At 49.4% G+C, this 26,716-nt stretch overlaps 1 pseudogene; it reads left to right on the top strand.

The window, feature by feature from the left end:
• Positions 1 to 6,610: 6,610 nt before the first annotated feature.
• The window catches only part of LOC147725125 (uncharacterized), a 191,239-nt pseudogene continuing 171,133 nt past the window's right edge, over positions 6,611 to 26,716 (top strand).

Raw genomic sequence — 26,716 nt, 5'->3', positions numbered from 1 at the left:
CTTATATTTGATCCTTTAAATGCTGAGACTTTTTCATCCCAGTTCCAAGCTATTTTTATGCTATTTTTGGGTACTTCAAACTTACCTTTCAAAGCTTTTTTTTAAACAAAATATTTCCACACCAAGTTTCTATCCTATTTTCCAAACATTTAAAAAAAATATATTTTTATTGGGAATAATAAGAGAAAATCAAGATTACAGGCAGCATAAAAAAGAAAGTTAGTATAGTAAAAACCCATATCTTAAGGATAATTCTGTAATAAATATGATACTGTCACATTACAAAGCTATAAAATATAATCTGATGCTTTAAAGTAAGTAAAAAAAGAGAATAGATTACCTATCTTAACATTGGTCATGTCTATATTTTGAGAAGTAGAAGGAGTAAAGGACGTTGGTGGAAGGGAAAGGAATATGATAAGAAAAGAGAGGGAGAGGTGAATAGAAACTAGGGTAGATATGCATGTGAAGATATAAAGGTAGTAACGGGTAACCAGAGTAAATCAGACTTAATTGTCCGAGATAACAATGAAGATGAAACAGTAGAAATGATATGCTCATTACAAATAAAACTGAACCATGTTATCATTCATATTTTAGAATTATGTTTCCAACAAGTAAAGATAGCTTAAAAGCAAGAGCAATAAAATCATCAAATAACCTTGACTCCGAGGAAGTATCTTGGAAATCAACAGACATATATCCAAGAAACACATTTTGAATTGATAATGGAATACAACATTGAAATATCTTAGAACATTTAAACCAAATGGATCTCTGAAAGTTAAGAACATTAGGGCAATTATATATTAAGTGAGGTAGTGTGCCAATAGAGGAAAGACATGACAAGCAGTGGTGAGGTGGAAGGACTGATTTTATGGATAAAAACATGTGTACTGACCGCTCTATTGTATAATAAAAATACGGATTGATTGATTCTGTCAGCTTTAGGGTTAGTAAAACATTTTTTCCGTAATTTATCCCATTGTTGAGTCGAGAGAGTCATTGAGAGATCTGGTTCCCATGCTGTTTCAATTGAGGATTTTAATCTAGTGAGGTAGATACAAGTTTGTTTATGAAAGAAGCTTTAGGATTAGAGTCAGGAGAAATATTGTACAGAGGAGTCAAGGGAGAAAACGGAGTAGAGTCATCAGGAATATTTTTGTCTAATAAAAACGATTGGAGTATCTGTGATAATTAGGAGTATTGGGGTAAGCAAGAAGAGGGTAGATAATAGCGTTCTTGCAATATAGTGAAGGGTAGGACAGAATTTTGAGATATTAGTAGGTGGACATATAGGATATCCTTTTCTTTCCAATTCTTGAAATAGAATGACTTATGGTGAAACGTAATTAACTTATTGTACCAAATAGAGGAAGCAATAAAAGCCAGAAGTGAGCAATACATGTAATAGATGCTGGGAATATTTTAAGATACGGTGTTTGGATATAAAAGTACAGTTTATAAAGCTGATATCATAAGACGTAAATACATTTAATATGGAGTGTTAGAAATTGATCCAGCTGGGTATTGGGGAGTCTTGATAATGTCTATCTAAAGCATAAATTTGTCTAATAAAAAAACAGTATGATATAGTTTAGGAGAGTATACGCCCCTTTCATTTTGTGGTTTAATTAGTTTGGATAAGGCAATAAGGGCAGGTTTGATGTTCCAGAGAAATTTGGTACAAAGAGAATTAATTTGGTTAAAATAGTAATTAGGAATTATAAAAGGTAATATAGAAAGCAAAAATATAATAAGAGATACAATCATTAGTTTACCAGTATCCAATCTACCCCACCAGGATAAGTGGAGAGGTGACCACAAGGAGAGCGAGTTTTGAATCTTAAGTTTTAGTGCACAAAAATTGTGGATAAGAGTTTGAGGGATAGTAGGTGAAAAACAGACACGGATGTATTTCATCTTAGATGGGCACCACATAAAATTAGTATCAGAGAACATAACTTGATTACATAAGGAGTATAAAGGTACATTTCCAGTTACAGAAACATTCAATATATAGCCAGATATTTTAGAATATAAATCAATCTCCTGCAAAAAAGTAGGTAGGAAAGTTAAGGGATTCAAGTGCTTTACCAGAATATCATCTGCATATTCAGATAATTTTGTTTCATACGAGTTATATTGGAATCCTGTTATCAAAGGGTTACGATGAATACAATCAAGAAAAGGATCAAGAAAAAGAAGAAATAAAGAGGGGAATCAGACAACTTGTCTTGTACCTCTATATAAGTTAAAATAAGGGGATAGAAATCCATTGATAGAGACACAAGCATATGGTTTGGAGTATAATAGCTTGATAAACTAGATGGATTTTTGGCCAAAACCAAACCAATAAGAGTTTCAAAATAAATTGCCAATGTATACAGTCAAATGCTTTTCAGCACCAAGTAATAGTGCAGCAAGGGGATCATGATATCCTCTACCCAATGTAAGGATTTTGCAGAGCATTCCAGCATTGTCTTCCTTTAATGGAACCAGACTGGTCATGTTTATTAAGAAGAAGTATGATGTCATCTAATCTAGAGGCAAAAATGTTTGCAAACATTTTGCAATCATAGTTAATTAATGAGATAGGTCGTAAATTTTGACACTTAGGGCCCGATTAAGATGTTGCTAAAAATGCCTTCCCAATGCTGTTCGTAGGCTTACCTAACGACCGGCTCGTATTCGGAGCTTTTTTACTACAAACAAGCAAGTACGATGCGTATTAAATGCAACTGTCCGACCAAATCGTCCACTCCGATTCGTGCTCTATTTAATGACCAAACAGGCTAAGAAAACACGGAAATCAAATCATACGGAGGCTTTTCCCAACCGGTTTCCGGACTCGCAAGTATGATGCGTCTTTAATACGCATCGTACAGGGCGCCACTTCCAGCACGTCACAGCATTCGGATGAGGCATATTGAAGCTCCGATTTGTGCCAGAACAAGATCAATGGGGACGAGATGGAGCAGCCATTTATCCAATCGCGCATGTCTTCCCTATACTGTATGCCTACCGTTACCGACGCGCACAACGCAGAAGGTAATTCAGACACCTACCACACACCAAAATGACAAAAAAGGAAACCCATATTTGAAAACAGCAAGGAACTCCAAGTTAGTCAGCACAGGACCTCAGGGAGCAATTATTATAAAAACCACAATGGTCCCATGCAACATAGGATAAAGCATACAAATGAATACAGACACAGTGGATTCTGTTTTTAGCTGACTTGTCCAGCCGGACAGTGGTCCGGCTGGACAAGTCAGTGGAAAAACTTGTCTGTGTCACCACCTTCCCCACAATCTCTAACAAAGTACGCAAATCAATTAGAAAGAATTGGCACATCCTTAACTCAGGCCCATTAGATTTAGAAATACCCATGTTTGCGTTCAAGAAAAGTAAAAGCCTGGTTAGGGCTGCTTTGCCCGTAACTACAACCGCAAACATCACTCTGAATGATCATTGGTCTCTACCACCAGTCAAGGGTCAGAATAAATGTGGTTCATGTATCATGTGTGTATCATGCATTGAGGGTAAAGAATTCGTCTTTGAGAATGTAAAAAATTAGCGAAAAACCTTCACGAACTGTAACAGCTGTAATGTGATCTATGCTATTTTTTGCCCCTGTAATAAGATCTATATGGGGCAGACAACACAGAAGATAAAGCTACGGATTTCACAGCACCGGAGCAGGATCCGTTGTAAAACAGCAAATGCCCCACTCGTTGAACATTTTTCTGAGAAAGGGCACAATGAGAATGATATCCGCTGGACAGTGATCACCCAGGTCACCCTTCCACCAAGAGGAGGTGATCTTGTAAGACTGCTCAATAAAGAGGAACTAAAATGGATCCTGAGAACGGACAGCTTAAAAACTGGACTTAATCTTCAGGTAGACTGGACAAATCTGGTCTGACCGGTGCTTCTACTGAATTGTTTTAATTTTTAGATAATTCAGGATTGCATTGTACCATGTAAGAAAATATATGGATGCTTTTTTCGTTGCTGTGTTCCTATTTAAATCCTCTTTTCACATTATTTAATACATCACAAATCACCTCACGGGCACCACTGTCACCCCCCTAACTAGTTTTACCCAATTCCTTGGGCACCTTCCCCGTTCTAATATGGCCGCCATAATTCCAACCCGTCCACTGTATTCCTGAGCCTTCTTCTCTTTTCACTGCATCCCCTTGGACCAATAAAAGCGCGCCCGCTAAGGCCCCAGCACCAGCAAACTGCAGATCGTATTGCCGAGCGGGAAGTGATACCAACTGATCCGGTAAGCACCTTCCCATCAATGAGATTCCCAATTCTCTTTCCCCCGTGTTCTCATGCCCCTAACCTCCAACATCCTTTCCCAAACCCCTCCTAGGTACCCCCAGCAACCTGCACGTGATCGGAACCCCGACCCTGCCTGGCCGGTCCTGATTCCGGTAAGACTCTTGCCCCCCCCCCTTGCCTTATTGTTACCAGCATATTCTTCCACCCCATCTTTATTGTTCTTCCACTATTATTGTTTGTAGGTGACCGTATCTCTCATGAACCCCCAGCCCTGAAATTACATGGTGAGCCTTCCTTCCCCACTGCGCCATTTTTGACTTCACTGCGCCGTAACTCAACACACCACTCGCTCGTTGCTCGGCACTGTCGGAAGTCGATTACCAGCACACGGCATGATCACAGTGAAATTTGCCCTTGTGGCTGCTGCAACCTACAATACCACTACGGGCGGCCTCTCGAATCTGCTAAGGCTATATTCACATTACTTCCTCGCTCACGTGGAATTGACAATTTATGCAACCTCAACCGTAATCACAACAGTAGACTCCCACCCACGGGAACCATTATTAGTCACTGTAGCCAATTGCCGATTTACTCCTTGCCTTATCTGAGTCTCAATCTACTCGTGCACATAGAGCCAATCACTACAGCCAGGTTGTCGAGCTGCTTTTATTTGACACCTTTTAGCAATTATCACCACGGCTTGATTCCTATTTACAGTTGCCCAGATTATAATGTCTTGGAATTCTCCTTTTCCCAATTTCTTTTTTTAGGTTTTAGAGGCTTGCAACTATTAGGCATGTATCTAATGTCCTGATGATGATCCCTTTGATTTAAAAGTGGGATCGAAATGCCGTCGACCAATTTATGTGCCTTATACAGTGTGTATATCGTGTACTATGTTGATGTAATGGCGCATTTCAAAACATTTGTTCATATTATGATTTAAAGAACAACTTAAGCTTTTTTGTCTAAAAGCCCTTTCCCCTCTCTTTTCACTTTGAGTATACTAAAGTGTCTGTGTTTAAATGAGGTACAGGCTTGTGCCCCACAACGTGAGATTGTCGAAGGATATTCTCCCTTTATCTGTTGCTGTAAGTTAATACATTCTGACCACTGTCCGGCTGGACAAGTCATCTAAATACAGAATCTACTGTGTCTGTATTCATTTGTATGCTTTATCCTATGTTGCATGGGACCATTGTTGTTTTTATAACAAAAGGAAACCCAACCATAGGGGGGCGGATGCCTATCACTCCCAGCATAGTCTACCCCATAGGGGGGTGGATGCCTATCACTCCCAGCATAGTCCACCCCATAGTGGGGTGGATGCCTATCCCAGCATTGTCCACCCCATAGGGGGGCGGATACCTATCACTCCCAGCATTCTCCACCCCATAGGGGGCTGGATGCCTATCACTCCCAGCAGGGTCCACCAAATAGGGGGTGGATGCCTATCACTACTAGCATATCCTAACCATTGGGGGTGGATTCCTATTACTCCCAGCATAGCCCACCCTATAGGGGGGTGGATGCCTATCACTCCCAGCAGAGGCTACCCCATAGGGGGTGGATGCCTATCACTCCCAGCAGAGTCCACCCCTTAGGGGGTGGATGCCTATCAATTCTGGTATTTTCCACCCCTTAGGGGGTGGATGCCCATCACTCCCAGCATAGTCCACCACATAAGGGGTTGAATGCCTATCCCAGCATTGTCCACCGCATAGGGGGGGGGGGATGCCTATCCCAGCATTGTCCACTCCAAAGGGGGGTGGATGCCTATCACTCCCAGCATTGTCCACCCCATAGGGGGATGGATGCCTATCACTCCCAGCAGAGTCCACCCTATGGGGGAGTGGATGCCTATCATTCCCTGCATAATCCACCCCATAGGGGGGTGGATGCCTATCCCAGCATTGTCCACCTCATAGGGGGGTGGATGCCTATCAATCCCAGCACACTTCACCCCACAGGGGGATGGATGCCTATCACTAGTAGCATATCCTAATCATAGGGGGGTGGATGCCTCTCACTCCCAGCACAGCCCGCCCTATAGGGGGTGGATGCCTATCACTCCCAGCATAGTCCACGCTTTAGGAGGTGGATGCCTATCTCACCATTGTCCACCCCATAGGGGAGTGGATGCCTATCACTCCCAGCATAGTCCACCGCATAGGGGGGTAGTGGCCTATCCCAGCATTGTCCACCCCATAGGGAAGTAGATGCCTATCACTCCCAGCATTGACCACCCCATAGGGGGGTGGATGCCTATCACTCCCTGAATTGTGGGGGTGGATACCTATCACTCCCAACAATGCCCTACTCCGACCATGATTTGTCATACACTCGATCTCCGGTAGGACTTGCTCAGGACACACAGAGATATGGTCTGACCACTATCGCTAACGCCACATCTTTGGCTCCCGACCAGGATTTTTCATACCCTCGATCTCTGGTAGGAATTGCTCAGGACCCTCAGAGGTATGTTCAGACCACTGTTGTTAACGCCACATCTCTGATTCCCACTAATTCCCTGCTAATACCTCAATTCAACCCCCTCCCCTGGAACAACTATCCACCACTTTAGCGCACGCAGGCATACACAGAGAATCCCCCTCTCTCTCAATACATCCTATACCCCTTTCAGATTTAGATGCGCGCCTTGATGATATATATCTAGAGCTGCACCTTATCACTACCAAACTACATGACCTAAAAGTCCTTTCAAAGGATTTTTTCCCAATGATCAGTTCCTTCCTCACCTTTGTGAATCTGCTTAGAACCTCCCCTAGTGATAGTGATAGTGATTGCTTCGGCCAGTTGTTAGCCTCCGCCATCTCGCAAACCATTCCCTTAGCTAACATGCCCCCACACGGCCTAGGAGAGCTAAGACCTTGGCGTCCAATGATCTTAATGACTTTCACAACTCCTACTCTACTAGGCCCAATCCCAACTTGACCCCGCCGAAGCACATACAAACCATCCATCCTAACCTGAACAGAGAACCTCCTCATAATCTTAGAGTCATCAATAAAGACAATCTCATGGGATTGAATGTCTCCCAGACTCCCTCAGCCACAAATCCTCCACGTTTGAAATGTGTACTACTCAATTGCAGGTCAGCCAGATAACACATCTCAGAAATAATCAACCTAATTCAACACAGTGATCTGGACATCATCATCCTTACTGAATCCTGGCTAAATGCATTTTCCACTCCTATTTTAGACCTCCTTGTACCTCCTACTCATGACCTAATTAGGCTGGACAGAGTTAGGAAGCATGGAGGTGGGCTAGCCTGCATTCATAGGAACACACTCTCCATTTCCCACATAGAGTCCTCTTCGCCCTCTGCCTGTGAATATCTATGTCTCAACATCGCAAGTAACAACTGGCCGGTCTGCAAACTTCACACCTTTTATCACCCTCTGGGAAACAACCTCCCCTTCATTAAACAACTAATGGAGATTATCTCCAGTAATGTCGACTCAGCTACATCCCAAATCTTTCTTGGTGATTCGAATCTCCATTGATCTAATCCTAATGACCAAGCGGTTACCTGCCTTAAAGACTTTTTGAAGGATCATGATCTTAAGCAACACTGTGACCTATCAAAGCACAACAAAGGTGAAACCTTGGACCTCATTATCTCAAAAGGGCAGTCCATCACGTTGGAATCCATTACCCCTTGCGACTGGTCAGACCACCACTGCATTCTCTTCTATATCAATATGGAGGTGAAGTTGAAGAAGGCTCATCCAACTAAATCATATCTGGAAAAGGGACTTCAGATCAATAAACCCAGTTCAATTAGCTGCCCACTTTAAAACTGTCCTCTCCTCCCAAGCCGATTTGGGTGAGGTTCAGCTACTCACCGGCGCTTACAACTTGGCCATCTCTAACATATTGAATGACATTGCACCACTTCAACTAAAAATATCTCAACAAAACAAACCAAACCATGGTACAACGACATTCTAAACACGGAACGATGCAACCATAGGGCAGTTGAACCAGCCTGGAAGTCAAATCCCTCCTTTGAACACCTAAAATTCTTTAGAGATGTTAGGAGTATTTACAACAAGCAAGTCAAGTGCGCTAAGGCAGATTACTTCAGACAACAACTTGATCAAGCTGCGAATTGCCCCAAGAAACTCTTCAAACTGGTCAAACAACAATCAACTGCGGTGACTAATCACTCTGTCTCCAATGTCCATCCACCGTCTGGCGATGAATTTTCTGCTTTCTTCATTGAGAAATCAAGACTCATCTCTAGTGAACTTGCCTCTAAGAAGGCTTTACTACCAGCTTCTAGGTCTGCTCCATCTCTTGTCACAGAAAAGCTCAATCTCACAAGCCTGATCATCAAGGATAAAGCCTCTTGGAGCACCTTTAACCCACTCGGAGAAAAAGACATCTACAGGATTCTTCAGAACACCAATCCATCCAACCACTTCAGTGACCCTTTGCCCCTAGACCATCTTCAAAGAGATCAAGAATGTTCTCATGCCCACATGGACAATGATAGTAAATGTTTCTCTATCCCAAGGCATGATCCCAGACTGTCTAAAAGCAGCGCATGCATCACCCATATTAAAAAACTAACTGCTGAGAAATCTGATCTCAATAGTTTCTGGCCCATATCTAACTCTAGCTAAATTACTCTAAAAATGTGTATAATCCCAACTCTGTGCTCACATGGAGAATTTCCAACTCCTTAACCAACATCAATCAGGCTTTCAGAAGGGGCACAGCACAGAATCGGCACTCACGCATGTTTTGGACGACATATTAAATATACTCGATCAAAAGGACTCCTGCCTCCTGATCCTCCTTGATATTTCCTCCGCATTCGACATGCTTAATCACGACAACCCCCTTTCCACTCTGAAGAACATGATGGGATTCTCGGGTCTGGTGCTACAATGGTTCTCTTCCTTCTTCCACCACAGAACACAAAGAGTTAGGGCAAACCACTCCCTCTCCCAGTCCTCTCCAGAACTCATGGGTGTCCACCAAGGGTTTGCCCTCTCTCTTATCCTTTTCAACCTCTTTTTGGAACTTCTTGCTAATTCTCTAAATGACATGAACATTCCCTTCCACATGTACGCTGACGACACACAACTTTACCTGAAAATCTCATCCCTTGATAGCATCATCTCACTCAACTCTACCTTTTCCTCTACTCAAAAATAGTTAACTGAGAACCACCTCCTACTCAACACCTCCAAAACTGAATTCCTTCTCATTTCTCCTCTGAACCACCCCTTCAAGCTAGACCTTTGGTTGACTCACCACACTGCTTTCAATTGCACCCCTCTCACCATAGACTCTGCCAAATCCCTCGGAATCACCTTGGACAAGCACCTGAATATGAAAAATCATATCAGAAATGTATGTAAGGGAGCTAATCACTTGATGAGGACTCACATAAATATCAAGCCCTTCCTTTCACAAAATTACTTCAAACAAGCAGTCCAAGCACTGATCTTGCCAAGCCTAGACTATGGCAATGCGACGCTCTGTGGCCTTCCCAAGTACACCCTGGCTCCACTGACGTCAGCCCTGAACGTTGCGGCCAGACTAGTTACTGGTACCATACTAAATAAGCACATTTTCCCAGTCTTAAAGTCTCTTAAATTGTTGCCGTATGAAGCCCGAATCCAGTTAAAGATTATCATTTGGGTGCACAAAGCCCTGCACGACAACAGCCCCAGGTACCTAGCACAAAAGCTTGAATTATCATGTGGCAAGAGAGCGCCAAGAAGCGCTAACAACTTCCTCCTGAAACCACGTATCATGAATAAAAAGAGATCTTGTCACGGAGACTTCTTAGGTGCTGCACCAAAGATCTGGAACTCTCTTCCACCGGATTTGCGCAGAATATCATCATTAACTGCTTTCAAACTAGAAGCCAAAAGATTACAAATGAACACATTTTTACCCTAATTTGGCCGATGTGCAGTAGCGCGCAACCACTGACCATACAATAGGTGCTGATTGACTTTACATCCTTTTACCATCCTGAGTTTGTGCTCCATGCTCCTCTCGGAAGTAGCAGCCTGTTATTGACCTGCTTATTTTATTACTTGTACCACCTGTCTGTGAATATTGTGATTGTAACTGTTTGGTATTCTTATATGATATTGTTACTGGCTCTGTATTCTCCCTCTCTTCTTGCGGTGTATCATTTGTATGTGATTTTTGTGACTCCAACTGTTTATTGTTTACTGGAGTAGTAGTCTCCCTTTCATCCTTTTGGAAACGCTCTAATATCCCTCGGGATCTGGTTCGCGCTATATTAAACTTTATAAATAAATAAATAGGGTGGTGGATGCCTATCACTCCCAGCATAGTCCACCCCATAGGGGGTGGAAGCCTTTCAATCCCAGCATAGTCCACCCCATAGGAGTTGGATGCCTATCACTACTAGCATATACTTATGATAGGGGGGTCGATGCCTATCGCTCCCAGCATAGACGACCCAATAGGGTGTGGATGCCTCTCATTCCAAGCAGAGTCCACCCCATAGGGGGTTGGATGCTTATCACGCTCAGCAGAGTCCACCCCATAGGGGGTTGTAGGCCTATCAATCCCAGCATTGTCCACCTCATAGGGGGGGGTGCCTATCACTACTAGCATATCCTAACTATAGGGGGCTGTATGCCCATCACCACTTATACCCCCACCCATAGGAGGATGGACGTTGATCACTATTACCATCCCCACTCATAGGGGGCTAGATGCCTAGCACCACCAGGAATCAAACACATAGGATGAGTAAGTAAACCCCCCCTACCATGCAAGATTTAATGTCTGTGTGAGTAAAATGACCACACCACAGATCCTGACAGTGAACATACATTGTGACTCCCAACACATGTGCCCAAAAGGTGATAGTGTGGTTCAAAAATCAAGCGTCTCTGGATCAATGTGGTAATGGGGTCTAATCCCTAATCACTACAGTGCACAAAAGGTGTTAGTGGGGTTAAAAAATCCAGCATCTCATTACCAATATGGTAATGGGGTCTAAACCCCTCATCACTACAGTTCCCAAAAGGTGTTGGTGGGGTTTAAAAATCTAGCATCTCAGGACCGATGTGGTAATGGGGTCTAAACCCCCCATCACTACAATGAACATAAGGTGAGTGTGGACATGAACATAGCCTCATCTCCAAACCAGCATGCATGATTCCTGGTCCCAACCGCACAAGCAATGTTGTGGCAATGTAGTGGTTGGGTCACATACAAACATAGATTTGGGGAGGCAAAGATTGCTGTGTATCTCAATAGCACCCTGTTGGACAGGCCTCGTGAAGGGCTCGCTCCCTCCCCGCATGAAAGAGCCGGACACCGGCTCTCCCGGTGTCACCACAAGAACGACCCCAACAACCCACAGAAGCAACCAGCAACCCGTCCCCGATGGGACGCCTGCTCCCGAACATCTCAGTATCACGGGTCCGGGCCACCGTCAGCACCATTGCCCGGCCCAGCCGCCATCTTGGACACTGCACCACGAGGCCGCGTGGCCTCAGCTTGACCCCAACCCTGGGCCTGGCCAGGCCCCGACATCGAGGCACCACCATCCACCCAGGAGGTGAATGGACCACTTGGCAGGTCAATGGGAGAAAGGAGTGTCGATGGCTCTCCCCCGCCAGGTGCCGATCGCCCCCAGCCTCCCCGGGCGCTGGCTCTACCCCCCTGCTGGGTGTCTGGACTCCCTCATCCCGGACCTCCCGACCTCCAAGAGCGAGGGTCCGGACATCAAAGGAGGCCAGACCTATAACTGGGGCAGCTCCAGAGCAGGAAGGCAGTTGTATCCTGGAGTCGAGAGACACCTAGAAGAACTCATCCTTGACGGACTGCAGGCGCTGCCGCAGCCCTGCCTTGTGAACCATCGTCCTGCCTTCTGGCGCTGCCGCGGCCCTCTGCAACCTTCATCCTCATCGGGACCTGCTGGCGCTGCCGCGGCCCTCTGCAACCTTCATCCTCGTCGGGACCTGCTGGCGCTGCCGCGGCCCTCTGCAGCCTTCATCCTCATCGGGACCTGCTGGCGCTGCCGCGGCCCTCTGCAGCCTTCATCCTCATCGGGACCTGCTGGCGCTGCCCTCTGCAACCTACATCGTCGTCGGGACCTGCTGGCGCTGCCGCGGCCCTTCTCAAGTGAGACTTATCATCTAAGCCTGCTGGCGCTGCCGCGGCCTGACCTTCCAGAACTCCGAGCTCGAGGATTGTGAGCTATCCTTTGTACCACCTCAGTACCAGATCGGTACCAAGACTGTCCCGCTACCCCCTTTCCCTTCCAGAGACTAGAATTGAGAGGACCCTCGTGTCCCGATCTCACTGTATCGTGATATCCTTGCTTCAAGAATCGCATATAAAAAGTGTTAACCTTATCCTTGTGTGGTGTCCATCTGTGGGGGGGAAGTTACTTGTCTGTACGATCGCTGGAGACGGCCCTCACCGGAGGCCTCTCCCCTTGTCCTCGGCCGACCCTCCAGGTCCCCGTCTAACATTGGTGGCCAGCGGCGCGATCCGAACCAACGCGTAATCGTACAGAGAGTAACTCACCCCACGACTCAACCACAATGACAACAAAAGAGAGCGGACCCACTGAGAAATTCCAGATGGAGAAACTAGAAGAGTACAACCACCGAGAGCTAAAGCAATTTTGCATGGAACTAGGCATTCCTACCACCGGGCTGAGCACGGACGAGGACTTCAAACACTCGCTAGAATCTTGGGCAGAAACGGGTGCGGCCATACCCCGGAACCAAAACCTCGAGGCACCAGAAGCAAACACCACTCCGACGGAAGGAAGGAGAGCGGGTCTCTCCCTGGAAGAGATCCAAGAACGAGAGAAAAGCAGACTCCATGAATTAGAATTGGCACGGCTCCGGCTGGACGGAGAGCTGAAATTGGCAGAACAGAAGATAACACTAGAACACTTACGGCTCCGAGAGGAGCGGGAAGAGAAACAAAGGCACAGAGAACTCGAAGAGAAAAAACTGGCATACAAACACGAGCGCAAGCTAGCAGAAATAGAAATGCGGAAACAGAACAAAGATCTAGGGGTGCCCGAGCGCCCGCACACCCCTGGCACTGCCGAACCAAAAGTCCACATCCCCAAGGATGTCGTCAGAGAATATTATCGGAGCGACGACATCCAGCAGTGGTTCAAGGCCTACGAAATCGCCATGACCTTCCACCGGATTGATCGAAGTGACTGGGGAGCCGGGCTATGGGGGAGGTTCGTCAATGAAGGCCGCAATGCCTTGCTGCAGCTCCCGGACCATCAGATGACATCCTATGACTACATGAAGGCCGCCCTCCTCACTCGATACGGACTCACGCCCGAGATGTACCGCCAGAGGTTCCGCAACTGCAAACGGATCCCGGGTACAACTTGGGTGGAGTATGTGAACTATTTCAGCCGAGCCTTCGAGGGGTGGATCAAGGGCAGCCACGTAACCACCTACGAGCAACTCTTTAACCTCATTGTGTGGGAGCACCTCTCCAACAATTGCTTTGTCGAGCTCAGGCAGCACCTCCTCGACAGTAAATTGACTGAACCTCGGCAGCTCGCCGCTGAAGCTGACCGATGGGAAAGCACTCGAGTGGCCCGAAGTGGGCCAAGTGAACCAAACTGAGCCAACCAAGGTCCCCATCGCTCCCGAGGAGGAGGAGGAGGCCAGGGCCGGGGCAGAGACGCCGTCCCGGCAGCTCCCGCCAGCAACACCCCGCCCCCGGCCGGTCTCGGAAACCCCCCGATGCGTCCAGGGTTCCGAGCCAACGTTACTTGCCACAGGTGCCAGCGGATCGGCCACTACGCCAGCGACCCTAGCTGCCCGAAGAACCAGAGTCCCGTACCCCGCCAGGTCGCTGCCGACGCCCTAGGAGAGGAGCAAACCCCCGAAGACTATGAAGAGTACGAACAAGAACAGCCCGAGTGGGAACCCGCCGCCATGATCCTGGCTTGCCTGGGGGAAAGAGACATGATTCCGCGGGCTCCCCTACCCGCCAACACCAGAAAATACAGCCAGTGGGTGAACATTAATGGGGCAAGGTCGAAGCCCTGCGTGACACCGGGGCCAGTGTGACGGCAGTCCGCTGTCACCTGGTGACCCCGGAACAAATTTTGCCAAACGTTCTTTGCCCGTCCGATCAGCTGACAATTCGGAGAGCCTATGTCAGATGGCCTGCGTCCCCTTCGAATGGGGAGGAGTGTCCGGTATGCTAAAGGTGACTGTCCGCGATGATGCTCCGTTGGACTGCCTCCTGGGAAACGACCTCGAGAGTTCCCCTTGGGCAGCCGTTGAGAGAAGAGAGCACCTGGGGATGTTGGGCCTCCCGGACTGGGCCTGCGTAACGACCCGGTCCATGGCCGCCCGCGCCATCCCCAGACCCGAAGAACCTGAATGGCTAGCACCTCCTCCCCCGATCATCCCAGAGGGAGACACCCTCCGTACTGATCCCCCAGAGCAAAACCAAGAAGGGCCCCCTCAGCTCCAAGATCTTCTAGAACTGGCCCAGTGGCGTCAAGAGGGTGGACCCACCCAGGAACAATTCCGGCAAGAACAGAAGACCTGTCCCTCCCTCGAGGGACTCCGACAGCAAGCACCCGCCCAGAGCGCAGGAGACACCGCAGGGGCCCACTGGATCTATTGGGACAATGACCTACTGTACAGCGAGCAAAGAATTGCTGAGTTGGGGGCCAGTCGGTGCTGGTGGTGCCCCTCCGCTTCAGAGACTTCCTTTTGAACTTGGCACACGATGTCCCCCTTGCTGGGCACTTGGGGCAAGACAAAACTTACAACCGCCTGGTAACCCACTTTTACTGGCCCAAAATGCAAAATGATGTCTCCAACCACTGCCGGGCCTGCCCCACCTGCCAGGCCAGCGGGAAGAGCGGCCGAAAAATCAAAGCACCCTTGCAACCATTCCCCGTCGTCACCACCGCGTTCGAATGTGTGGGAATATACATTGTGGGGCCCCTGGACCCCCGAACAGCACAAGGGCACCAATTCATCCTGGTCCTGGTGGACCACGCCACCCGCTATCCCGAGGCCATTCCTCTTCGGACCGTAACAACACCAGTGGTAGGCCGAGCCTTAATGGGGATCTTCTCTCGAGTGGGATTCGCCCGGGAAGTCGTCAGCGACAGAGGCACAAACTTTATCTCCAAATACATGAAATCTCTCTGGCAGCAGTGCGGGGTTACGTACCGGTTCACGACCCCCTATCACCCGCAAGGAAACGGACTGGTCGAACGGTTTAACCGCACTCTCAAGGGGATGATCATGGGCCTGGAGGAACCCATACGTTGCCAATGGGACGTGCTGCTCCCGTGCCTCCTCTTCGCCTACCGAGAAGTCCCCCAGAAATCCCTCGGTTTTAGCCCCTTCGAACTCCTGTACGGACATCCTGTCCGGGGGCCCCTCAGCCTGGTTAAAGAAGAATAGGAAATGACCCCCCAGAAGACCCCTCCGGACGTGTATAAGTACCTCCTGACCCTCTGCAACCAGACCCGGCGATTCAGGGAACTCGCCAAAGCCAATCTCGAGGTCAGTCAGGAGGACATGAAGAAATGGTACGATCAACATGCCTCCTCCATTGAGTTCGAACCCGGTCAGCAAGTCTGGGTGATGTCTCCCGTCGAACCTTGTGCCTTGCAGGACAAATGGACCGGGCCCTTCAAGGTGATTGAGCGCAAGGGCCCTGTCACCTATCTAATAGGCATGGAGTCCCCCCGGAACCCCCTCCGGGTCCTCCACGCCAACAGACTCAAACCACACTTCGTACGCTCGGAGCTCAGCCTACTGATGGCCACAGATAGTGGGGCGGAAGAAGACTCCGAGCCCCTCCCTGACCTACTGAGGACCCGTGAGAAAGATGGCTCGGTGGACGGGGTCCGACTCTCCGATGCCTTGACCCCGGAGCAACGCCAAGACTGTCGGGCTCTCCTGCTGCAATTTGCAAACCTGTTCTCCCTCACCCCCGGGGTCACCCCCTGGTGCCTTCACGACGTGGACACTGGGGACAGTCCCCCTATCCGACACCGGGCGTACCGAGTGCCGGATCGGGTGCGCGCCTGCATCCAGGACGAAGTCTCTAAAATGCTCACACTCGGAGTCATCGAGCCATCCGACAGCCCCTGGGCCAGCCCAGTCGTACTTGTCCCCAAAGCTGCTGCCCCGGGCACCACCCCCGAGCTCCGATTCTGTGTAGACTATCGGGGCTTGAACGCTGTCACCCGAACCGACGCTCACCCCATTCCCCGGGCAGATGAACTGGTTGACCGTATGGGGGCTGCCCGCTACCTGAGCATCTTCGATCTGACAGCGGGCTACTGGCAGATAGAGCCCAAGAACGATCCGCCTTCTCTACCCCGGATGGTCACTACCATTTCAAAGTGATGCCATTCGGCATGAAAAACGCTCCAGCCACTTTCCAACGACTTGAGAACCAGGTATTGGCGGACCTCGAAGAGTTCAGCGCCGCCTACCTGGACGATATCGCTGTATACAGCCGCCACTGGACAGACCACCTTCACCACCTCCGAGAAGTCCTGCACGCCCTCCAACAGGCCGGCCTCACCATCAAGGCCAACAAATGCCAGATTGGCCAGGAGTCCGTGACCTACCTCGGGCACCAAGTGGGGAGCGGTCTGGTGGCCCCTCTCCAGCTCAAGATCGCTGCCATCCAGTCCTGGCAGCCACCCGTCACCCAAACCGAGGTCCGAGCCTTCTTGGGGCTCACCGGATACTACCGACGGTTTGTGAAAGACTATGGCAGCATTGTGGGGCCCCTCACGGAACTCACATCCAAGAAAAACCCCAAAACAGTCAACTGGACCCCGGACTGTCAAGCGGCCTTCGAGAAGCTGAAGGCCGCCATGTGCACCGCCCCTGTGCTCCAGGCCCCCGACTACAGCCGGGAATTCATCGTCCAGACGGACGCCTCAGATCATGGCATTGGGGCAGTCCTCTCTCAACTAAACGCAGAGGGAGTCAATCAGCCAGTGGCCTTCATCAGCCGACGCCTGCTGGCTCGAGAACAGCGCTGGAGCACCATCGAGCGGGAGGCCTTCGCAGTAGTGTGGGCCCTCAAGAAGCACCGGCCCTACCTCTTCGGTACCCACTTCCGGGTACAAACAGATCATAGACCCCTGCAATGGTTGATGCAGATGCGGGGGGAAAATCCAAAACTGTTGCGATGGTCCATCTCCCTGCAGGGGATGGACTTCACTCTGGAGCATCGTCCAGGCCAGGACCACGCCAACGCGGACGGCCTGTCATGCTTTTTTCCGCCTCGACGAGGAGAGTACCCAAGAGGATGGGTGACTCTCCCCGCCTTCAGCTGGGGGGGACGCATGTTGGACAGGCCTCGTGAAGGGCTCGCTCCCTCCCCGCATGACAGAGCCGGACACCGGCTCTCCCGGTGTCACCACAAGAACGACCCCGACAACCCACAGAAGCAACCCGCAACCCGTCTCCGATGGGACGCCTGCTCCCGAACATCTCAGTATCACGGGCCCGGGCCACCGTCAGCACCATTGCCCGGCCCAGCCGCCATCTTGGACACTGCACCACGAGGCCGCGTGGCCTCAGCTCGACCCCAACCCTGGGCCTGGCCAGGCCCCGACATCGAGGCACCACCATCCACCCAGGAGGTGAACGGACCACTTGGCAGGTCAATGGGAGAGAGGAGTGTCGATGGCTCTCCCCCGCCAGGTGCCGATCGCCCCCAGCCTCCCCGGGCGCTGGCTCTACCCCCCTGCTGGGTGTCTGGATTCCCTCATCCCGGACCTCCCGACCTCCAAGAGCGAGGGTCCGGACATCAAAGGAGGCCAGACCTATAACTGGGGCAGCTCCAGAGCAGGAAGGCAGTTGTATCCTGGAGTCGAGAGACACCTAGAAGAACTCATCCTTGACGGACTGCTGGCGCTGCCGCAGCCCTGCCTTGTGAACCATCGTCCTGCCTGCTGGCGCTGCCGCGGCCCTCTGCAACCTTCATCCTCATCGGGACCTGCTGGCGCTGCCGCGGCCCTCTGCAACCTTCATCCTCGTCGGGACCTGCTGGCGCTGCGGCGGCCCTCTGCAGCCTTCATCCTCATCGGGACCTGCTGGCGCTGCCGCGGCCCTCTGCAGCCTTCATCCTCATCGGGACCTGCTGCCGCTGCCACAGCCCTCTGCAACCTACATCGTTGTCGGGACCTGCTGGCGCTGCCGCGGCCCTTCTCAAGTGAGACTTATCATCTAAGCCTGCTGGCGCTGCCGCGGCCCGACCTTCCAGAACTCCGAGCTCGAGGATTGTGAGCTATCCTTCGTACCACCTCAGTACCAGATCGGTACCAAGACTGTCCCGCTACCCCCTTTCCCTTCCAGAGACTAGAATTGAGAGGACCCTCGTTTCCCGATCTCACTGTATCGTGATATCCTTGCTTCAAGAATCGCATATAAAAAGTGTTAACCTTATCCTTGTGTGGTGTCCATCTGTGGGGGGGAAGTTACTTGTCTGTACGATCGCTGGAGACGGCCCTCACTGGAGGCCTCTCCCCTTGTCCTCGGCTGACCCTCCAGGTCCCCGTCTAACACACCCTCTGCCATGTGCAGACAAACAATGCCCATGATCCCTGATAATTACTCCAGTGTACAATTAGACAATGCGACAAGGGAGCACCATGATGCATACATACAAATCCATACAAACAGACACACAAACTAAGGAATCCTGTGTAGACTGCTGTTGTCAGGTGACCAAGTCACCGGAACACACCAAAAATGATGAATGTGCAGACTGATGAGCCAGGAGACACAGGGACACTAGGGAAAAACCTCTAAACAACATACAGCCAATAGACCGCAAAAGCCATACCAATGCAGTGGAGCAGATTCACAAACACAGACAGGCAGCCCCACACTGCATATCATACACAACATGTGTGTGTGCCTCAGTGTCCCCAGGCAACTACACAACACATGACAATGGGCAGAACCCCAATTACACAGATGTGTACACAGTGCCATACAAAAGGAACTGGGCATCCCTTGGTGGGCAAACAGGCATCGTCAGGTGAGTGGGATCCCAACGCATTCATGTGACACAAGCTGGGTGGCATAGCAAACAACACAGCAAAAGACAGCCCAACAAAGCACTACCCTGAGGGACCCTACATTGGGGTGACAGTAGCGTGTACAATCCCACTGTGATGACAAAGGTAGATGTTGTCGATAAAAAAGTAAGAGAGCAAGGGTATGCGGGGCGCGTCCTGTCCCCAAATGCAATATGATAAAAACAATGTGGACTAGCCCACTATGTGTATGCGGTTTATCTTAGTCACTGTTTAGTGGCCTGGATTATGGACCCATTAGGTGTCTTTTAACAACACCTAATGGGTCCACAATCCATGCCACTAAACAGTGACTAAGATAAACTGCATACACATAGTGGGCTAGTCCACATTGTTTTCATCAAAGGTAGATGTTGCCCATACTGTTGAGTACAGTCACCGGTGCGCACTGGGTCATGTGCCCTGACTAACAAACTGGCATCACACCTACACAAACAAATCACTGGCCAGGGCCTGTCATCAATGAACACAAAGTAGGTAAGAGCCTGGCCATGAGACAACTCACATTTGGCCATCCTCAACACAACATACCTTGATCTGCAACAATGTGCATCAGCTAAGCACACACGAACTGGTGACATTGCTCATGCACCCATGACAACCCCAGGGTTGGTGGTGGGATCTAAGGTTCCCATAAAAACTCACACATGGCGAGTCAACAACCCGTGTGAATGTCCACAACACTGCACAGTATGCGGTACCTGGGCATGACGTGAAATCTACCAGAATCATTGGGACGTCTGCCACACTCCCACAACAATGATGAACCAAAGGAAAGCCACAGATAACACATGTTGACACCTTCCAATATTGCAGCTATGACCCTGATGAGTGGGAGTAGTCACACACACATACAAGTGACCCACTCACTGACAGATACCACATACGGAAAACTACATCTTGTTGGCAAGGGGAATCCTGAAGGTGTCCCATGTGTGTTTGACAACATCCCGAGCTTTACTTATAAAACGCCTAGAGATGACACCCTAATGACCAGTTGTGTGCCATGCACCTACATCCCAAGAAATCGAGGATTAAGATGTTGGATGAACACAGGACAACTCAGCAAGCGCCACCAACAGGAATATCTGTAGGGAACACAGGCTGTGTAGAAAAAGTAAATGGAACACACACAGACATGCTCACACTACACACACCATGGGCTCAAACAATGTCAAGGTATGACACACTGCCATGAGGGGGCTCCACTGCTGGCCAAGGTTAGCTGTGCCAAACGTTGTCTGTGCCGGGCTCTGTCATGTTAGCATAACACTTGCTCAGTGAGCCAATAATTGCAACACAATAAAAGTTCTGGTCACATCAGCCTGTATTTGAGAGTGCCCTTTGAGTCATCTGCATATACGCAATACACATGTAAAGCAAGGTACCCTGATGACTCAGATGACGTGCGTACCATTGATGCACAAACCTGCCTGTCCAGTGGAGATGGTCCCAGTCAGGGAATCTCACAATGTGCACAAATGTTAGCCCAACAGAGGTGCAACAGTGCATGGCAATGATGTGAAGTAGCAAACAGAAGGAGTAATACCTGGCCCACAAATTCTGCATACATAACACCCCGAAATAGCAGCAAATTATGTCATAAATACATACCACCAAAGTACACATATCCCATGGACCACATGTAGTCCATCACATCAACAAATCAGTCTCGTATACCTTTAAGACACCATTACAACAGCAAGTTCATGATACACATCATCAACATCATATACATTAGATGCAACACCACTGGATAACAACAATTTGCTTTATTCAGCAATGAAATCCATGTACCTGTGAACTCAAGAATGTCAAAAGGCCAATGGCCAGTCCTTCTCAGGAGTCCTAACAGGGTGACATGTGGCAACTTGACACCCATTGCTTGCCTGCACTGCTAGGGCCAAGGGACATCTCCCCTTGGAGGGGTCTACATAGGGGAAGGCCAGGCACCGCAGGGACAGGATCAGGATCAGGGGACAGCAGATTGGGGCAGGGGGGTGGTGGTGGGTGCAGTTGTGTTGCTAGCAACTGCAGTGGAGGTGCTGACACAGTGGGTGGCGTCACCACTGACAGGCCCAAGTCAGACATGGTGGGTGCTGTCACTACTGCAGTGGGCAGGTCAGATGGTGTGGACGGGGTCCCACTGCAGTGCCCAGGTCAGACGGGGTGGATGTTTCCCTACTGCAGTGCCAATCTCAAGGGGAGTGAAATGGGGTTCTGATGAAGTGAGTAGGACAGGGGGGGGGGGGGCACTGACTCCACACCATTGGCAGGAACAGTTTCAGCTTGGAGAAGTGTGGCTCAGGGGTTAGAGGCGGCAGACCCGGAAGCTGAGATCGGCCCTGGACCAGGGTTCAATTCCCCGCCTCGGCGGGTCTTGGGCTAAAAATTCCACGGACTCGATAATTCTCGCTCCGGTGCCTCCTCGACTCACAGGTTCACACTCTGCGACTCTGGGCAATAGCTTGCTTAATATCCACAACGGCCCCTCGCGGCGGGATGCCTGACTTTCACCTTGTGGATACCCTGCCGGGATATCTCACAGGGGAATACCAGGACGGGTTCCCTAAGCAAGCGCCGGGAAACCCACTGCGGGTAGCTGTGCGCTATATAAGCTCAAATACATTTACATTTACATATTGATACACTGGGAGGGTTTGAGGTTTTCCAGAATTAGGACAGGCGCACTCCCTAGTAACCGCACAGTATCTATTTTTTCGAACGACGGCACCGGGAACTACAGGAGGGAGAACGAACCTGTTCAGGTGTACCCGCCTGAATACCAGTCTTCTAGCGTAACAGCTTTAAACTCTTCTCCTCCCGGGCAAGGTTTTCCTATAAAACTCTTCAAGGAATCACCAGACAACGCTTTCTAGCGCAATAACAATACTCGTGGCCATTTCACTACTTCCGGCTTTTTCTTTCCAAAGGCCCTGAAGATTCGCAGTCTGTTTCCCTGCGATGAAACACGTGTTGGCCAGAACAAGAGGAACAATAAATCTGTATTCCATAACAAGGATTCTACCTCTTTGAACTTTCTTGCTTTTGATTCTGAAACACTATTGATGTGCGCAATTTACTACTGTACCATAACCAAGACTTACTAAGCCTTTATGATATTTTCCTAGAGCAGGGGCAATTGTTGTTTTTGTACATTTACATTTACATGTGAGGTGGGGTTGGAAGTGCATGTCATAGTGGGGAGGGCCTGAGCATTTTGGGGATGTGGTATCGGTGTGTGGGTGAACCTGGGGAAGCGAATGGCAGTGAGACCTGTGCAGTGGTAGCCGGGGGGCTGCAGGATGGAGACTGTGAAGTTTTGGTGGGGTCTTGCCATTCCTGGGCCGGGGGGATTTGCCCGTGGGGGCCTCAGTGTTTATGTCCCTGGGGGAGGGCGTCCGTGTGGCACGGGAACTCACATCTGCACATGGTGACTTCCTCTTCCCTTTATAAGTTGGAGCAGATGGATCGGTGGGGAAGAGGCCAAGGTCACCGACGAAGAGCTGCTAGGAAGGGGGGGATTTAGGTGTGGCAAGGGAAGGGGTTTTTGAGGGAAAAGCATCGGAATACTGCAGTGTGCTTTTGGATGCCTGTTTTTGTTTCTGTGACCCATCCCCTGTGTGTGTGCCATCAGTCCCCGGAGTGTGTGCTTTTGGGTCTGGATTTTGTCTTGCATGGCTGTATGCTGCTTGTGTCTGATGTGGTGCATGCCTGTGCCAGTGTGTGTGTTTTTGGGACAGGTAGGGTAGTGGGGACTGTAGATGTGGCAGAGGTAGGAGGGGTGAAGGCCTTTTGGAGAAGGGACACTGCTGCCGTCCATGTGGAGGCCATGCCATGAATGGTCCAATGTAGGGCAGACATGTTTGATGAGATGCCCTCCATGAAGGATACCAGTTGCGTCAACAGATTGATATGTGAATGGAGGACACTCAGCATTGCGGTCTGCCCTACATGGATCTGCGTAAGCTAGCCCACAGACTACACACTCAGGGCAGTAGGGGAGACAGGGGCGGGGGTGCGGTGCCTGGCTTCCTTACACGGGATCCTCCACGGATAACTGGGATGGGGGCAGATGGGAGGGTGGAGAGGGTGGTGGTAGTGGGGTTAGACTCACTAGGTGTTGTCTGGGGGCTGCCGACACCCACCTCCACAAGGGAGTCATCACTGAAGCTTCAGTTTTCCTCAGCCGAGGTGGTCATAGCTGAGGTCTGCTCAGTGTGGCTCCCCTCAACCTCCGTGCCGCTGGGTCCCTCTGACTTCTCCGCAGCGGACCCTGGCTGGCTCTGTGGCTCCTCCTGGTCAATGGAGCTGTCTCCTCCAGTAGCCGTAGATGTAACTGCAAACAATCAGAGTAAACAGATCCACATCAGTCACCTGTATTGACCTCACACATCACAGTCAGAGCACACGGCTTACCATCATTTGCAGTAGATTACCAATGGTGCTGACACATATTAGAAGAAGTCAACAAAGGAGGGCACTGTTCCAGAGTGAGTGATGAAGGAGGTCGAACACTCAACCAAGGAAAGTGAAGCAAGAGGAGAGGAAAAAGGGTTTCTAGGTCTCAGACTCAGTGAAAAGAGGCGGGGTTAGAGAAAAGACAAATCTTGTTGCCCTCACAAACCCCGAAGTATGTCATGCTTCATCATTGGGCAGTTGCTCCTCATCGAGCAAGTGGTGAAATGCCCTGCGGGTCCCCGGAAGTGTCTCTTTAGGTGAGATCTTTTAAAGAACTGCCATTGGGTGCATGTGGGTGTGTGGATGGAGTCCCAGGTAAAGGGTGATATTGTGCGGGCAGTGTGTTTTAAAAATGCCTAAGGGTTCCCAAAGGGAATTTTAATAGAGAGGTACCCTTCTCAGAGTAAAAAACTCGTAAGCTAGGAGTTACCAACAAAAGCATAATGTTTCTAGATAACTTATAAAGTTGACATGTTTCACGCCTATATTGGTCCAAAAGATCCCTGCCGTTTCATCAGGACACACACCATGATGTGCTCATGTATTGATGACCAATGCTATAATTAAATGCATGCAGGGCAACTGACATCACTGTAGTATAAACTTTTGGAAGTTGTATACCATGCTAAATTTATTTTTTTGCTGAGTTTTATATAGCGCGATCTTGACTCGAACCGAATCGGGTATCTGAGCGCTTTACATAGCACCAGTTACGTTACATGAGTACACACATATTTAATTTATACAGCGCACAGCTATTCGAAAGTGTCTCGGCGCTAGCTACAAAAAGAGAACAATGCACACAGATCAGAGACTAAAACAACAATGTTTTCAGCTTTTTCTTGAACAGCACAGGGTCCTGCGTGCCCAGAGGAGCCAAAGGCAGCGTATTCCAAGCGATACTGGCTTTGCGCACAAAGGAATTCCCACCAAGTCTTTGGAAGTAGATCATAGGGGTCTGCACAAGCAGCTGGCAAGACGAGCGCAGCAGTCTTCCTGGTGTGTAAAAAGCAAACCTCTTCTGCAAGTAAATGGAACCTAGCCCATAGAGGGCCCTATGAGCAATAGTTAGCATTTTGAATTTCAAACGGGATTCAACTGGTAGCCAGTGTAAAGAGCACAGATAAGTGCGCACACTGTGCCTTGATGTTAAGCCCAGAAGAAGTCTGGCCGCTGAGTTTTGAACAACTTGCAGCTTCTTGGTGAGAGAACTTGGGCTGCCAATCAAAAGCGCATTTGCGTACTCCAATCGGGACAAAATAAGGGCACGGACCACAGTTTCTCTGGCACTACCTGGCAAAAGGGGAAGAAACTTCCTCAAGGTTTTCAAGGTGCCAAAGCAGGTGCCAGCCAGTTTCTTATTTATTTTTATTTATTTATGGCATTTGTAGAGTGCTCTGCAACCCTACGGGCATCCTGGCGCTGAGTACATATAGCTGAGAACCCTGTAGAACAGAAGAGGACAGTGGTCAAGGAGCTAATAAGTTAGATTTTTGGGAAGAGCCATGTGTTAACCTTTTTCCGAAAAGCCATCAGTTTGTTTGTTTTTCTGATGTCAGTAGGGAGGTTGTTCCATAAGTGAGCTGCAGCAATGCTGAAAGCTCTTCCCCCGCATGTGGCTTTCTTGATCCTAGGAATGCTGATAAGGTTTAAAGATGAGGATCGAAGAGACCGGGTAGGCTCATACCAGTTGAATTTATTTTGGAGTGGTCTGGTGCCTAGCCCATGAACTGCCCTGAAGACAATACATAAGGATTTGAAGCAGATCCTCTGGTGTATAGGTAGCCAGTGGAGGTCGGCCAAGGCAAGAGTGGTAGAAGATCTTCTTTCTCGAGAGAGTGCCAGTTTGGCTGCAGCCGCCTGGATACTTTGAAGTCTGGAAATGAGACTTGTCTGGAAAAGTTCCGGTTTTCGTCGAACCAGACGCCAAGGTTTTAAGCGGCACCTTTGTCCGCAGTTGGTCGGGGAAACCTGGGAAGCCAAAGCCTTTCCTTATAGCCCGTTGTAAATGAGCCTTAAAGAAGCACTTCAGATTTACCCTCATTGCATTTCAGCAGAACCTTCGCCAGCCACTGAAACACTGAAGAGAAACAGTGTTGAGCTGCCACTACCGAGTCATCCTCCTTAGCCCCTAATGACTCCGCCAAATAAACCAGCGGAGTCATATAGATGTTGAAAAGCAAGGGGCTAAGTGATGACCCCTGCGGCACACCAGTGGACATCAGCAAAGGCACAGAGGCACATGGAGGAAGCCAAACCTGCTGTGACTGACCTTCCAAGAAGGACTTGATCCACTGCAGGGCCGTGCCCAAAATACTTATCTCTACCAGATGGTCAAGGAGCAAAGAGTGGGGCACCGTGTCAAATGCCATGGAGAGATCCAGCATAACCAACGCAGCTCTCCCACCGGTATCCAAACACTCCCGGATCGCAATTGACACCTCTAACAGAGCTGACTTCATATGAAGCCAGATTGTGCCGGATGGATTAAGCCTGATATCTCGTTGGTAAGTTGAAATGTAACCACCTTTTCGCATACCTTGGCCAAACTTGGTAAGAGCGAAATAGGGCCGTAGTTCTCAGGTAGCAGGGGATCAAGAGATGGCTTTTTAAGGAGAGGCAGGATCAAAGCCTGCTTCCATACCATTGGAACATACGCCTCTCGAAGCGACTGATTAACCATTAAATTCACTTCTGGATTAATGGTCTCTGCCACATCTGATAGAAGCCTGACAGCACGCGGGTCATTGGGTGATCCCGACTTTAGTGCTTTGAGGATTCTGAGCGAACTAGGTGGGTCAACTGCTCTAAACGTGGAAAACCTGG

Source organism: Lissotriton vulgaris, chromosome 4_1 (genome assembly GCF_964263255.1).
Source record: "Lissotriton vulgaris chromosome 4_1, aLisVul1.2, whole genome shotgun sequence".
In the NCBI taxonomy this organism is placed as follows: Eukaryota; Metazoa; Chordata; class Amphibia; order Caudata; family Salamandridae; genus Lissotriton; species Lissotriton vulgaris.
This window is presented reverse-complemented; position numbering and strand designations above follow the sequence as displayed.